Source organism: Macrotis lagotis, chromosome 3 (genome assembly GCF_037893015.1).
Source record: "Macrotis lagotis isolate mMagLag1 chromosome 3, bilby.v1.9.chrom.fasta, whole genome shotgun sequence".
Lineage (NCBI taxonomy): Eukaryota > Metazoa > Chordata > Mammalia > Peramelemorphia > Peramelidae > Macrotis > Macrotis lagotis.
Window position 1 is genome coordinate 46,142,691 of NC_133660.1, and position 15,224 is coordinate 46,157,914.

General features: G+C 40.3%; 1 protein-coding gene across 3 annotated transcripts in view; it reads right to left on the minus strand.

Moving 5' to 3' along the window:
* GPAT3 (glycerol-3-phosphate acyltransferase 3) overlaps positions 1-15,134 on the minus strand; it is an 87,364-nt gene extending 72,230 nt beyond the window's left edge. The window contains exons 1-2 of one of the 3 annotated variants that reach the window (XM_074228593.1): positions 14,816-15,134; positions 12,925-13,023 (exon numbers count right to left, since the gene is read on the minus strand). The gene's annotated coding sequence lies outside the window, so the exon portion shown is untranslated. Of the gene's footprint in view, positions 1-2,573; positions 2,593-12,924; positions 13,024-14,815 lie in introns of those variants that run through there. The other 2 variants (XM_074228595.1, XM_074228594.1) reach the window with 2 other exon arrangements.
* Between the last annotated feature and the right edge of the window lie 90 nt (positions 15,135-15,224).

Below are 15,224 nucleotides of genomic sequence, written 5' to 3' on the forward strand. Positions count from 1 at the left end.
ACTGTGACCTGGTCCCCCATTCCTTTATGACTGACCATTCTCCATCCTGGAACTGGATCCAGAGCTACATGTGAGCAATAGAGTTGCCAAACAGTGCCCAACTATACCCAGGGTTGGCTAAGGGTCCCTATATTCTCTTTCTGACCACTTGTTGGAAGCCTTTACCATCTCTGGGCTGGGAGCTCTCAGAGTTGCTAGAGTTGCTAAGGCTATGTGTGTAAACTCCTGGCTAGCCCCTACTCTGGTGTTAGACTTCTCTTGTCAACTTCTTAAAGTTGTCTAGAAAAATGTTGAGGAAGTTCAACTTGGGTGGCTGCCTCTAATCCATCATCTTGGCTCCACTTCCACTGCACTCCATTGTTTTTTTTATTATAAATATTTTTATTTGTTTTCCAATTATATACAATAGTAATTTCTACCAATCATTTTTTTGTAAGGCTTTGAATTTTGCAATTTTTTTCTCCCTCCCTCCTTCCCTTCCCCCCAACAGAAGACAGTCTGATAGTCTTTACATTTTTTTCCATAATATATTGAACCTATATTTGAAGATTTGCTCACACTTGATAGAAAATGCCAGAGATTAGTATCTACCTACCAATAAGACCTTTAAAGTTACACCCTCTGGGCTCAACCCCAAGGCAGGATGGATGCTTTCATGCAGCAGGCAGTGGTGTATTTTTGAGTAGCTATCTGTGCAAGCCACCAGATGGCAGACAAAACTTACTAAATCAGTTTGCTGCACAACCCATGCCCAAAGCATATTCAATAGCCTGGCCTTCAGCAATCCCTGCATCCCCTAGGGTTTCCATCCTATTGGGTCTTAACAGGTTTCTATCGAAAATCTAGGCATTCCAATAATAATTCAAGATTTGCTTGGCTTATTTTCCCCATTCTAATCAATCTTTCTAGCTCTTTTTCCCCCTTTTAATATGACCCAAAAAATCCAATCAAAATAAATTGCCCTTGAACATAAAAAAAATAAAATAAAATTATAAATGTGAAATAAAGGGCAGTTTTAAAAATTCAAGTTGGAAAGATTATTATGGAACCGTTTCACCTGATTATATATGTATAAACTATATCAGAGGGTTTGTCTTCTCTTGGGGGGAAGGGGAAGAGAGAGAAAGGGAGAGAATTTGGAGCTCAAAATATTAAAAAAATGAATTTTAAAAATTGTGACTGGGAAAAAATAAAATACCAAAGAAAAAAATTTAAAAAAAGGAAAAAATTCTAGTTGGAGTAACCCCAGTCAAATTGAGCTGACCCCTTCCTCCTTTATTTCTGCTACCTTATTGCTTTTGAAAGTTTGGATAAGTTACCATTCAAAGACTTTGAGAAAGAAGTACTTTCCAGAATCCCCTTTATCAAGTCAAAGAGACTTTGCAACCACATCTTCAATTCCTAGCCTGTCTCCTAGGTAAGCCTCTATTGAATACCTTTTGGGAATGGTCAACTTCTTTTCTCCTTGTCTTCAGCCATCATCCATGGCCTCAAATTCCTAGTGAGGAAAGGCTGAAAGCTTCAATTATGAAAGATGTGATAGGAAATACTGTCTCTGATATATTTAAAATATGCCTCGGGGATAAGATATTTTTTCTTACAAAAATTCTTGGGAAAACTAAAAATCATTCTAGCAGAAATTAAGTTTAGAACCTTTAATATAATAGAATTTTCCCAAGAATTCAGGAAATCAGTCAGACAATTTTAAAGACACAGAAAATCCATATGAAGTCAATGGAAAATGGTAGGTCAGATTCCACAAATGTGCCAGTTCTCATGTCTCTAGAAAGCAGATTCCCCAGCAATTTCCATGTGAGTGAGGTTATTTTTGGTGCTCTACCAAACCCTCATTACAACTATATACAAAAATATATACAAAGGAATTATAAGTCATTTGAGTTGGGAAGACACTAGTAATAGTTTCAGGAATTGGTTTATGTCTGAGATAACTTTTAAGCTAAGCAATTATATATAAAAATATATGCAAAAGAATTACAAGGTGATCGAGTTGAGACTAGTAATGGCATCAGGAAAATATGTCTGAGATAACTTTTGAGTTGAACTTTGAAGATTCTAAGAGAGGTAAAGAGGAAGTAAACTTCAGCAATGGAGGATAGCCTTGCAAAGGCATAGAAATAGGAGATAAAATTTTAGATGGAAAATAGTAAGAAAACTAGTTTTATAGGATTGTAAAGTATATGGAGGGAACTGATAAATAAAAAGATAAAAAAAATCAACCAAATACAATAAGAAAAAAGCTTTTTACCTATTACAACTAAGACAGTTAACTTTCATGAAAGAACTTAGCCTTTCTACTTCCATTTCTGTTTTTCATTGACTTCTTTTTTTTTTTATTAAGGATTTTGCAAGGCAAATGGAGTTAAGTGGCTTGCCCAAGGCCACACAGCTAGGTAATTATTAAGTGTCTAAGACCGGATTTGAACCCAGGTACTCCTGACTCTAGGGCCGGTGCTTTATCCACTGCGACACCTAGCCACCCCTTTCATTGACTTCTGATAGAAAATGTGCATGGGGTACAAAGCAAAGATAGTAGAGTAAAGATAGGAACTTACCTTAGTTCTTCCAAATTCCTTTCCGAACAACCATAAAGTAATGCTTCAAAATGAATTCTGGAGCAGCAAAACCAACAAAAGGACATAGTGAAATAATTTTCCAGCATAAGATAATTTAAATAATTCAGCAAGAAATTGGTGTGAGAAAGCTCAGTCCAGCATAGGATTGCACTCTGACATATCAGTAATAGAGACTGAACCAGAAATAGCTTCCAGAACTCTTGGTCCACAGACAATAAGGGAGTTAGACAACTGATCAGAAGATAACAGGGGTCCCTTTGTTACATTGCCCAAACATGGTTGGTGGTCACAGTCTCAGGGTAAGGAAGAACAATAACATACTAAAGCATGCACTTCAGGGAAGCAGGGACCCTGGTCACAGTTTCAGGGTAGAAAACAGTCTTGTGGTCACTCACAGGCCAGATCACAGGCCAGGAGAGCAGTGACCACACTTCTTGTTAAATTATACCACCTAGTTCTGAAAACAGCTGCATAAAGAACCTGAAATTTGTTGTCTATGGTACCTTTTAGGAGGATAAAGTTTCCTTCCTTATCTCTTTTAACCCTATCTATTTTTGCTGCTGCTTTGTCTGAGATAAGGATTGCTACCCCTGCTTTTTTTACTTCAGCTGAAGCAAAATATATTTTGCTCCAACCTTTTACCTTTACTCTATATGTATCTGTCTGCTTCAAATGAATTCCTTGTAAGCAGCATATTGTAGGATTCTGGTTTTTAATCCACTCTGCTATTTGCTTACATTTTAAGGGAGAGTTCATCCTATTCACATTCAAGTTATGATTACTAATTCTTTATTGCCTTCTGTGCTATCTTCCCTTCATTTGCATTTTTCCCCCCCTTTCCCCCCTTTTATCCATATTCCCCAGTATTTTGTTTCTGAATACCACCCCCTTCAGTGTGTTTGCCCTCCTATATCACACCCTCCCCTTTCTTTCCCTTTTCCTTTTTCCCTTTTCCCTTCCCTTCCTTTTGTTATTTCCTTTTATTTCCCCCACTCCCCTTCCCTTTCTCTGTCACCCCTCCCCTTTTCCCCTTTTAATACTTGAAAGGTTAGATGTTTTATGAGTTAACTGAGTATGTGGAGGTTGACTTTAAGCCAAGTCTGATGAGAAGATTTAGGTGTTTCTCCTCTGCTCCCTTCTTCCCCTCTATTACCATAAATTTTTTGTACCTCTTAGTGTAATGAGATTTGTCCCATTCAATTCCCTCCCTCCTCCCTTCTCTTTCCTATCCCCCTTTTTAGGGAGGTAGTGTATTTTTTTAGATCATTCTATCTAAGTCATAGAAAATTCTGAGTGTCTGTCCCTTCTAGTTCAGTATATTCTATCAAATAGAGTCAAAATTCCTGAGAGTTATTAGAGTCTTTCTCCCAAGTGGGGTTAAAGCCAGTTACATCCCATTAGATAGCAGTCTCATGGATAGGTCATGGATGTCCATCATTTCTGGCTAGGTGTATTCTCTCTGTTAGAGTTACATTTCTCAGGATTTATGAGTCGTCCCCCCCCCCCCCCCCCCCCCGCTGGGATATAGCCAGTTTCAACTTACTGGATTGCATTTTTTTTTCCTTTTACTGCCCCCCCCCCTTTTTTTACCTTTTCATGTGTCTCTTGAACCTCCTGTTTGATGTCCAAATTTTCTGTTTAGCTCTGGTCTTTTCATCAGAAATTTTTGGAATTCTATTTTGTTAAATGTCAATCTTTTTCCCTGGAAGAGAAGGCTCAGCTTTGCAGGAAAGTAGATTCTTGGCTGCATTCCAAGCTCCTGTGCTCTTCGAAATATCTAGTTCCAGGCCCTTCGATCCCTTAAAGTTGATGCAGCCAGGTCCTGTGTGATCCTTACTGTGGCTCCTTGATATTTAAATTGTTTCAGGTGGAGCCAAGATGGTGAGTAGAAAAGAAGAAGGATCCAGTCTTAGGAGCTCTCTGATAAAACTCCTAAGCTAAGGACTCTAACTAAACTTTCCAGAGACAGAACCCACAGAGGGACCCAATGAGGCAGTTCTCCTACTCAAGGTAACCTGGAAAAGAGCAGAAAGGCTCGCTCCCCGGGGTTGGAGGGGTGGCCTGCCAGAGGGGGGGCCCGCCAGAGCGAAAGAACTTCAGCCTCCAGGAGGCAGCCCCAGGGTGCTGGGAGCTGCCGCTTACAGCAGTGGGGGAGTTTCCTAACCTATGCCCCAGGGAGCACCAGGCACAAAGTGGGGGAACAGCAGGGGACCTCTGCTAGAATGAGCACGTGGAGCCCAGCCCTCAGGGCACACAGCAAGCAACCTGGTCTTTCTGCAGCACTGATCCAGGAACAGAAGCAGCCAGAGCCCATAAGCAGGAGCCTCCAGGGCATGAGCCCATTGAACCTAGGGAGGGGAGTGAAGAGAGACTGCAGAGCTCTGTCCTCTGCCCCTGGAACAGGACTCTGGGGCTCTGACCACATTCAGATCCTGATTGCAGTCAAGGATCCCCCAAGAGCAGCAGGGCCCCCCCCCCCACCTCAGCCCCGTGGCAGAGGGGGGCACATATGGTCATTCACAGACCAGGAGGGAGGACAGAGCCTCACACACTGAGACCCTTGTGGGAGTGTGACAAAAGAGCAGGAAGCACCCCAAAACAGGCGCAGGCTGGGAAAAATGAGCAAGCAGAGAAAAAAAGAGGAACACAATTGAGAAATATTTTGCAAATGAGCCCAAGAAGGATCAAAATACTCAATCTGAAGATGAGGAAGTACAAGCTCCTACATCTAAAGACTCCAAGAAAAACAGAAATTGGGCTCAGGCTATGACAGAGATTTAAAAAGATGCTGAAAATCAAATGAGGGAGTTAGAAGAAAAACTGGGAAAAGAAAGGAGAGAGATGCAGGAAAAACATGAAAATGAAGTCAGCAGCCTAGTCAAGGAAATTAAAAAAATGCTGAAGAAAACAGCATGCTAAAAACCAGCTTAGGTCAAATGAATAAAATGGTTCAAAAAGTTATGGAGGAGAAGAATACTTTAAAAAGCAGAATGGGCCAGATGGAAAAAGAGATAAGAAAACTCTCTGAGGAGAACAAATCCTTCAGACAAAGAATAGAATTCAGGGAGATCGATGAATTTGCCAGAAATCAGGAATCAATACTTCAAAACCAAAAAAAAGAAAAATTAGAAGAAAATGTGAAATATCTCATTGGAAAAACAACTGATATGGAAAACAGACTTAGGAAAGATAATTTAAAAATTATTGGAATACCTGAAGTCATGATCAGGAAAAGAGCCTTGACATCATTTTCAAAGAATTACTACAGGAAAATTGCCCTGATATTCTAGAAGCAGAGGGCAAAATAGAAATGGAGAGAATCCACCGATCCCCCTGAGAAAGAGATCCCAAAAAACCAACCCCCAGGAATATTATAGCCAAGTTCCAGAACTCCCAAGTCAAAGAGAAAATATTACAAGCAGCCAAAAGGACACAGTTCAAATATCGTGGAGCTGCAGTCAGGATCACACAGGACTTAGCAGCAGCTACATTGGAAGCTCGTATATACCAGAAGGCAAAAGAGCTTAGAATGCAGCCAAGAATGAACTACCCAGCAAGGCTGAATGTCCTCTTCCAGGGAAAAAGATGGACTTTCAATGAACCAGGGGAATTTCAAAGGTTCCTTTTGGAATGGCCAGAGCTGAACAGAAGGTTTGATCTTCAGATACAGGACTCAGGTGAAGCATGGAGGTTGGAGGAGGGGGGGAAATATGAGGGACTTAATGAGGATGAACTGCATGTATAGAAAAATGATACTGATAATATTCATATGAACCATCTCAGTTAATAGAGCAGGTAGAGGGAGCTTTTATAGTTGAAGCACAGGAAAAAGCTGAATTCCAAGATAAAATATGGTGTAAAAATGGAGTCAATAAGAAAAAAAGGGAAATGGAATGGGAGAAAGAAAAAGGAGAGGGGGAATAGTCTAAGCTATTTCACATAATAAGATTTTTTTTTATTACAATGAGCTATTGCAATGATATAGAAGGGGGGGAGGCAAGGGGGAATGAGGGAACCTTTGCTCTCATCAGAGATGGCTAGGAGAGGAAACAGCAAATATACTCAATTGGGTATAGACAACTGGAGTAAGAAGGAGGGGGGAGTAGGGGGAAGGGGTGGGGATGTGAATAAAGGAGGAGAGGATGGACCATGGGGGGACAATGGTCAGATATAACACATTTTCTTTTTTACTTATTGCAAGGGGCTGGGATTGGAAGGCCTGTCCAGGACCATGGGGCCAGGTGGATTTTGGGCCTAACGGCTCATATGGGGACTTGGGGCCTCTTGGCCCCAGGACCAGGGATGTGTCTGCTGCACCACTCAGCTACCCTACAGCACAGTCAGAGTGAAAGGAGAGAGAAAATATGGTACATGGTAGTGGAGAAATAACAAAGGAGGGAGTTACGATCAGCAATGGCAACATTGGAAAAATATGGAAGTAACTTTTGCCATGGACCAATCATAAAGAATGTGATCCACCCATGACAGAGTTGTTGGTGTTGGAATAAAGACTGAAGCACATTTTTTTATTATTATTTTTTTTTGGGGGGGTACAGGGCAAATGGGGCTGGGTGGCCTGCCTGGGGCCACATAGCAGGGTGATCCTTGGGTGTCTGAGGCTGGATTGGGACCCGGGTGCTCCTGGCTCAAGGGCCAATGCTCTGTCCACCACCCAGCTACCCCGACTATTATTACTATTTTATTTTATTTTGGGTCTTTTTTTTCCTTTTTTCTTTCGGTTTCTGCAAGGCAGTGGGGTTCAGGTGGCTTGCATATCACATGGCTGGGTGATTGTTGGGTGTACGGGGCCAGATGTGGGCTTGGGTGCTCGTGGCTCCAGGGCTGGTGCTCCATCCATTGCGCCACCTGACCATACTTACAATTATTACTATTATTATTTTTTTATTTTATTTTTTTTTCTCTCCCCTTTACTTTGTCGCTGAAGCAAGTCTATATTTATGGGGGGAGGGGGTATCTCATTTACTCTTAAACAAGAATATTTTACTAATGTAAAAATGACATTAATTGTACAAAATGAGACTATTAAATAAAAAATATCTGTTTCAAAAAAAATAAATTGTTTCTTTCCGGCTGCTTGCAGGATTTTCTCTTTTATCTGAGAGTTCTGCAGTTTGGCCACAACATTCCTTGGTGTTTTCCTTTTAGGATCTTTTTCTGGTGGGGATCAAAGTACTCTTTCAATAACTACTTTTCCCTCCGATTCCATGATATCAGGGCAGTTTTCTGTCACTAGATCCTGTAATATTCAGTCCAGGCTTTTTTCTCTCTTCAATGTTTTCAGGAAGTCCTATCATTTTCAGGGTGTCCCTCTTCGATCTATTCTCAAGGTCAGTGGTTTTGTTCATGAGGTATTTTACATTTGCTTCTATTTTTTCCTATGTTTTGATTTTGTTTAACTGACTCTTGCTGTCTCGTGGAGTCATTAGTTTCTGTAGACTCCATTCTTTTTTGGGGGGAGGAGTTTTCTTCATTAACCTTTTTGCAACTCCTTTTCCAATTGGTCAATTCTACTTTTGAAAGAGCTTTCCATTTGACCAATTGAGGTTTTGAGAGAATTAAAATTCTTTTTGCATTTGCTCATTTGAGGATATGAGAGATTTATTCTCCTTTTGTATTTGTTCAATTGTACTTTCTATAGTTTTGTTTTCTTGTTGCAAGGTATTAATTGTCTCTCCCAAATTTTTAAGTTCCTTCCTCATTTCTTCAAAGAAGTCTTTCTGTGCCGAAGACCAGATTGTATTCTCCTCAGAGGTTCTAGGTCTGTCTGGGTTGGGGTCTTTCCCTTCCAGGAATTTTTGTATGGATCCACCTTTCCGCTGACCCTTCTTCATTATGTTAAGACCTTGAGTTGGGGGGGGGGGGGGGCTGGTTCACCTGGGCTTGGGATCACTAAAGGCTTTACTGAGTGCAGTTTCTCTGGCTGGCCAGTAGGAGGTGCTGGTTATTTTCTCTGGAGTGTCTGTGACCTTGACTGAGAGGCCTTCTCCCTTTGCTTGAGGGAAGGAATTGGAGCTATTGAATTCTTTTGCCTTCAATCAATGGTGGGCTTTACCCTGGCCTGAGGTCATTCCTCAGCTGGGCTGGTTCTTTTGCTCACACACCTGGACCTGAGGCAGAAATAGTTTGCAATTGCTTGTTTTGGAGGAGGCCTCAGTGCAATGGAGGCGTGGGCTCAGAGTTTCTCAGACCGGGGGAGCCCAGGGATGGCGTCCGCAGCTCTCCTGCGCCAGACCTCTCCCCGCAGCCCCTTCCCCAAGCTCCAGGGGGACAGCACCAACACCAGCACCTCTGCTTCCCTGCGGACCCAAGCCCCTTTCGTCCAGCCCCACTGCTGATCTAGCAGGTCCATCTCTCGGGCCCTCAGACTCCCAGTTCCAATTCAGCTGTTAATCTGGCTGATCTGGGGCTGATCCCAGACTCATAGCCAGTACTCAGCCAAGGCTGCTGCGGGAGACAAATCCTGAGGTAGATATTCTTTCTCCTGGCTTTTCTTTCTGGGTTTTATGGTTCGGATTTCTTTTAAGAGGTTTGTTTCATGTGATAGATGGGGAAGAGATCAGGAGACTTAAAACTGTGCCTGTCTCCTCTCCACTATCTTGGCCGGAACCAGAACCTGAAATTTGGAACAGTTTCTCCTCTATCTAAGTAGTAGAGTCCAACTTTAATATAAAGATTTTTTAATATATAAATATTTTATAATATAAAGATAAAAGTCAAGAAATAAACTGAGCCAACAACAAAAAAAGAACCTGATCATAGAAAGTTCAAAATACAAACTCAGGAAAAAAAAATCAAAACAACCATATTCAAAACTTCAAAGAAAATGTAATTTGATCTCAGGTCCCAAAAGAAGTCCTGGAAGAGTCAAAGGGGATGTTAAAAAAATCAAATAAGAGAGGTACAGGAAAAATTGAGAAAAGGAATGGCAGTGATACTAAAAAAAAATCATGAAAAAAGGGTCAATGGTTTGATAAGGAAACATGAAAAATACTGAAGAAAATAACACCTAAAAAAACCCAGAGAGCAAAGAGCAAGAGACATAAAAATCCACCAAAGAGAACTCCTTGAAAAGTAGGAATTGACCAAATGGCAAAGAAGATATAAAAGCTCACTGGAGAAAATAATTCCTTAAAAACTAAATTGGACAAGTAGAACCTAATGACTTTGTGGGACATCAATAAACAATAAAGCAAAGTTTAAAAAGAATTGAAAAAATAGAAGAAAAATTTGAACTATCTCCTTGGAAAAGCAACTGAAAATAGTTCAATTGAAGTACCTGAAAACCATGAGTTAAAAAAGAGCTTAGATATTATATTTTTTTATTTAGTTTTTTATTTTGCAAGGCAAATGGGGTTAAGTAGCTTGCCCAAGGCCACATAGCTAGGTAATTATTAAATGTCTGAGGCTGAATTTGAACTCGGGTCCTCCTGACTCCAGGGCCGGTGCTCTATCCACTGTGCCACCTAGCTGCCCTAGATATCATATGAAAGAAATTATCAAAGCAAATTGTACTGATAAACTATAACTTAGAATCCTAAAGGATGAATAGCCATTGTAAGAATTCACTGATAACCACCCTAAAGAAGGAAGATTATAACCAAATCCCAGGAAGATTATAACCAAATCCCAGAGAAATATAAAAACTGCCAGGAAGAGACAATTCAAGTATTATAAAGTCACAGTCAGGTTTCCAGAAGATGTAGCATATTCCAACTAAAAGAATATAGCACTTGGAATGTGAAATTCAGAAGGGGAAAGGGGAAAGGATTATAACCAAGAATCATCTACCCAGCAAAACTAAGTATAATCTTTTAAAGAAATAAAATGGATAACATGAAATGAAGGACTCTCAAGCATACCTGATGAAAAGAAAAGAACAATTTTGATTTTCAGATACAAGACTCAAAGGAAGCATAAAAAGGTAAACAGGAAAGCAAACCCAAGGAGTATACATTCCTAGATGGGAAGATGGTTTATGCAACTCCTAAGAATTTTATCATTAGGGCAGTTAGATGGAGTATACATAGTCAGAGCGAAAGAGTGTGAGTTGACTATCTATGATGGTATGATATCTTAAAAAAAATAAAATTAAGTGGGGGGAAAGAGGGAGATGAAGGATGAGAGAGGTGGAATGTGGTAAATTATTTCATGTGAAAGATGTATGAAAGAGCTTCTACAGTAGAGGTGAAGATGTGGGGGGAGGGGGCTGTAGTGGACAATGCTTGAACCTCCTCAGAATTGACTCAGAGAGGGAACAACATACACACCCAGATGGGTACAGAAATCTACCTTACCCTACAGAGAAGTAGGAGGGAAAAGGGATAAAAAGGAGGGGAGGGTGATTTAAGGGAAAGACAGATTGGGGTCTTGAAGAATCAGACAGAACTAAAATGACTGAACAACAACAATTATGAATTTCTGTTCATAGGAGAGAGGCTTATGTGATGGCTCGATCTTATTATTTTTGTTACTGTTCTTATTATCAGTTGTGACTAATTAAAACCTTCATTTTGGGAAATTCATTTCCTAAGTAGAAGATACAGTTTTATGAATATTTTTTCTTGAAAACCTAGACATTTCAACACTTAGGCTAAAAACCCTGCAAAGTGTTGACACAGAGGGATCTAAATAAAACCAAAATCAAACATCACATGTAATGGGTATACACTAGAACTTTTCCTAATAAATACAGAAGTAAATCAAGGAAAGTCATTTTTAAACATTTTTGATAGGATTCTAGAAATCCTAGCACTAGGAAGACAAGAAAAAGAGAGTAAAATGATAAAGATAGATGAAGAGGACATAAAACTATCCTTATTTGCAGGTGATATAATGGTTTATTTAGAAAATCATAAGCAACAAAGATAGAGACAATAACTTCAGTGAAGTTGCAAGTCACAAAATAAATCTTTAGAAACCAATTGCATTTCTTTGTAATAATAACAAAATCTAAGAGTCAATAATAGAAAGGAAAATCCTATATCACATTACTTCAAAGTTCATAAACTATTTGGAAATCAATCTACCAGTATTCACAAAGGCTTATAAGGGTCTATTTACAAAGTGCTTCTTTAATAAAATTGTCTTGGATATAATATTTTAAAGTATGATCTAAATGGACATGTTAAAGATCACAATACAAAATATTTGAAGAGAAGCAGACAATGCAGCTGTGGCTAGGAGATAAGAGTCTTAAAAGGTTAGAGGTAATTACAGAAGATAAAATTAATAAATCTGAATAGATGAGTGAAAATTTTCTGCAAAAACAAAATAAATATCCCTAGGATGAAAAGAGAAGTGATTGAATAGGGGGAAAGCTTTCTATCAAAGTTCTCTGATAACAGTTTTGTATCTAGCATATACATATATACATACATACATACATATTTGTTATTCAATCCTTTATTTCAGTTGTGTCAGACTCTTCATCCCCATTTTAAATTTTCTCCGCAAAAGGTACTAAAGTAGTTTGTGCTTTCCTTGTCTAATTCATTTTTACTGATAAGTGCAAAAAAATAAAATAAAAAACAGGATTAAGTGATTTGTCTAGGGTCACACAGCTAATAAGTATCTGACATCTAATTTGAACTTGGGTATTCCTGACTCCAGGTCCATTGCTCAATCTATTGTACCATCTAGATGTCATTCATACATTCATATACATATAGATAGAGAGAGACTCATAAATAACCAATAGATAGTCAAAGGATAGGTTCTCAAATGAAGAATAGAAATGTATTCACATCTATATGAAAGAATTCTTGAAATTATAAGAGACATGCAAATAAAATCAATATTAGGATTTTGTCTATTGCTCTATGAATTGGCAAATATGACAAAAGATGGGTATAGTTAAAATTGGAGCGGGTATAATAAAATAATTGGTCAAACTCTGTATTACTACAGTAATTTGAAAAGAAGTAAAGTGAATAAATGCCCATATTCTTAAAAAAAAAATGTAAAAAACTTTGTTTCCAATACAGGTGAAAAAAACAACACAACCATTATTTCATGTAAACCAAAACAGTGACTGCTCCAGACTCTCAATAAATTGAACTCCTCAGAAAAACTATTGTAAAAGACAACAAAATTGTATGAGTTCCCTTAATTTATTTTCCTTAAAATAAAGGTTTTATTTCTAAATGACTTGAAATAAAAGGGGAATATATTGCTGAAGACACTTGCAGCATATTTGAGAAACAATTAGTAGCTTCTGATTATATATGATGAGAAAAAAATGAAGAAATAATTATATTAGTAACAGACTAAACCTGAATGTCTATACTTTTTAACCCAGGGATTCTATTACCTGGATTAAGCCTTCTTCTTCTTCTTTCTCCTCCTCCTCCTCCTCCTCCTTCCTTCTTTCTTCTTCCTTCTATTTTTTTTTTACAGTGTCAAAGACAATCTAGGAGCATGGGGTAGAAAACTGACTATGAGTTAACTGTCCATGGGCATTGGCCTAGTGACTCTCAGGAGTCCAGGCCATGCCATCTGGCCATTAATGCTCTTAAATCTTCAAGGACAGACATTAAAAACATAACTTTTCACATATTATATAAGCAAGAGCAAGAGAGCTAGTGAGAAGCAGTCCTTGATGAGTTCCCCTGGAGGCAGGACGATCTCTGTCCTCTGACCCTGACCCTGACCAAAGCTTTGAACTTCTAAGTGCTCCAGGTAGTTCCTCTAAGGCTCTAAGTAATAGAGAACATGCTAATCTATATCAATAGAGAGTTTCTTTATTGTGATTTGTTTGTACCAATGAAATTGTAGGTTCAATCCCAAACTAGAATCATTCAGCTTCAAAGGCATTGCTTCAAAAGACACACAATGGAACCTTTGCATAGCCATTGTTATGGATAAAGCTGACATAGGACCTGAAGCAACTACAGCCTGGGAGGAAACATTCTTCATCTTGAGGCATCTGGGAACAAAATTCAAACTTCCTGCACTTACTACCCACCCAAGATCCACATGCCCATAATTTCTCTCTGCAGTAACTCGTATTTTTCAATAAACCTCAATGGAATAAGTGTAAGTTGTGAGTTGGTTTTTGCTTTCACCTCAGAATAGTTCAAGGATAAACTTCCACTTATAACTATTCATAAAGAGTTATTACTAAATAATACTAAACTACTATTATACGAATGAATGGACCAAGGAGTCCAATTACTTCTCCAGCCCTTTGAATTAGCCTCATGAACCTAGAATGTTGTTAACTTGTTTTCAGTTGTGTCCAATTCTTCACGATCTTTTTGGGGAATTTTCTTGGCAAAGATACTGGAGTGCTATTCCCTTCATCAGTTCATTGAGGAAGTTAAGTCAGATAGAGTTAAGTGACTTGTCCAGGGTCACACAGCTAGTAAATGTCTGATTTGAACTCAGGTCTTCCTAATTCCAGACCCAGTGCTGGAACTGCAGTATCACCCAGCTGCTCTGAACGGGTGTTTGGGAAAGACTAGAGACTAGAGAGAGCTTGACAAGTTCTTTTTGGGGCTTCCTATCCCCTTTTGGTTTCCACCTTCTCCCCGCAGCATGCTTAGCAGCCACATCTCAGGGGAGCAGGCTGAGGGCAACCCACGGGTGGGAGAGTGAGGGGGATGATCTCCACCCGAGAGTCCTGCTTTCCAGCAGCCCTCTTTATTCCTGCCACTGGTCTTTTGAGCTAGGGTTGGTTCTTTTTTTAAGTCTTTGCAAGGCAATGGGGTTAAGTGGCTTGCCCAAGGCCACACGGCTGGGTCATTAGGAGGTGTCTGAGACTGGATTTGAACCCAGGGACTCCTGACTCCAGGGCCGGTGCTCTAATCGCCGCCCACCTAGCTGCCCCTTTTTCAAAAGACCTTCCCATAGCTGCTCTCATGCGATCTTTATAGCAACCCTGTGAAGTCAAGTATTCCCTGACATTTTGTGGAAGGTCACTCAATCGGCTAAGTGCGAGCACCGCCTTGCCTAACCAGAAGAAGCAGGATGAACCTGCGGACTCGTCTCCCATCTTGGGCCTAGTATGGACCGATTTAAAAAAATAAAAATAAAAATAAAATTTAAGGGGCGGCCAGGTGGCACAGTGGATGGAGCACCGGCCCTGGAGTCAGGAGTTCTGAGTTCAAATCCGACCTCAGACACTTCCTAATGACCTACGTGTGACCTTAGACGAGTCGCTTAACGCCTTTGCCCTACAAAAACCCCAAAACACCATTTACCTTTTCACTTCTTGCGCTATTACCCTAGCGAGGAATGTGACAACATGGCCACGCAGGCCGCCAATCAGTCAGCTTGGCTTCAGGCTCTAAAGCCTCATCTGCTTCTTCCCTCCTAAGACTTTTCCTAAGTTTATCAAGAATCTGTAAAGTTTCATTTAATAAACCCAAAGAACTGGGGCGGCTCGGCGGGGCGGCGGCTCGGCGGGGCGGCGGCGGCGGGGCCCGGGTCCAAGCGCGGCCTGGGACGCTTCACAAGGACCTGGCGGGGCGGCCTTGGCCGAGTGGCGGGAAGCCAGTTCCGTTGAGTTCGGCGGCTCGGGCGGCGTCATCCGCGCACCGCGGCGGGACTCGCGGAATGATCCCAGGCCCTCGGCCGGCAGGGGGCGCGCCGGGCCCCGCTCGTGCCCGC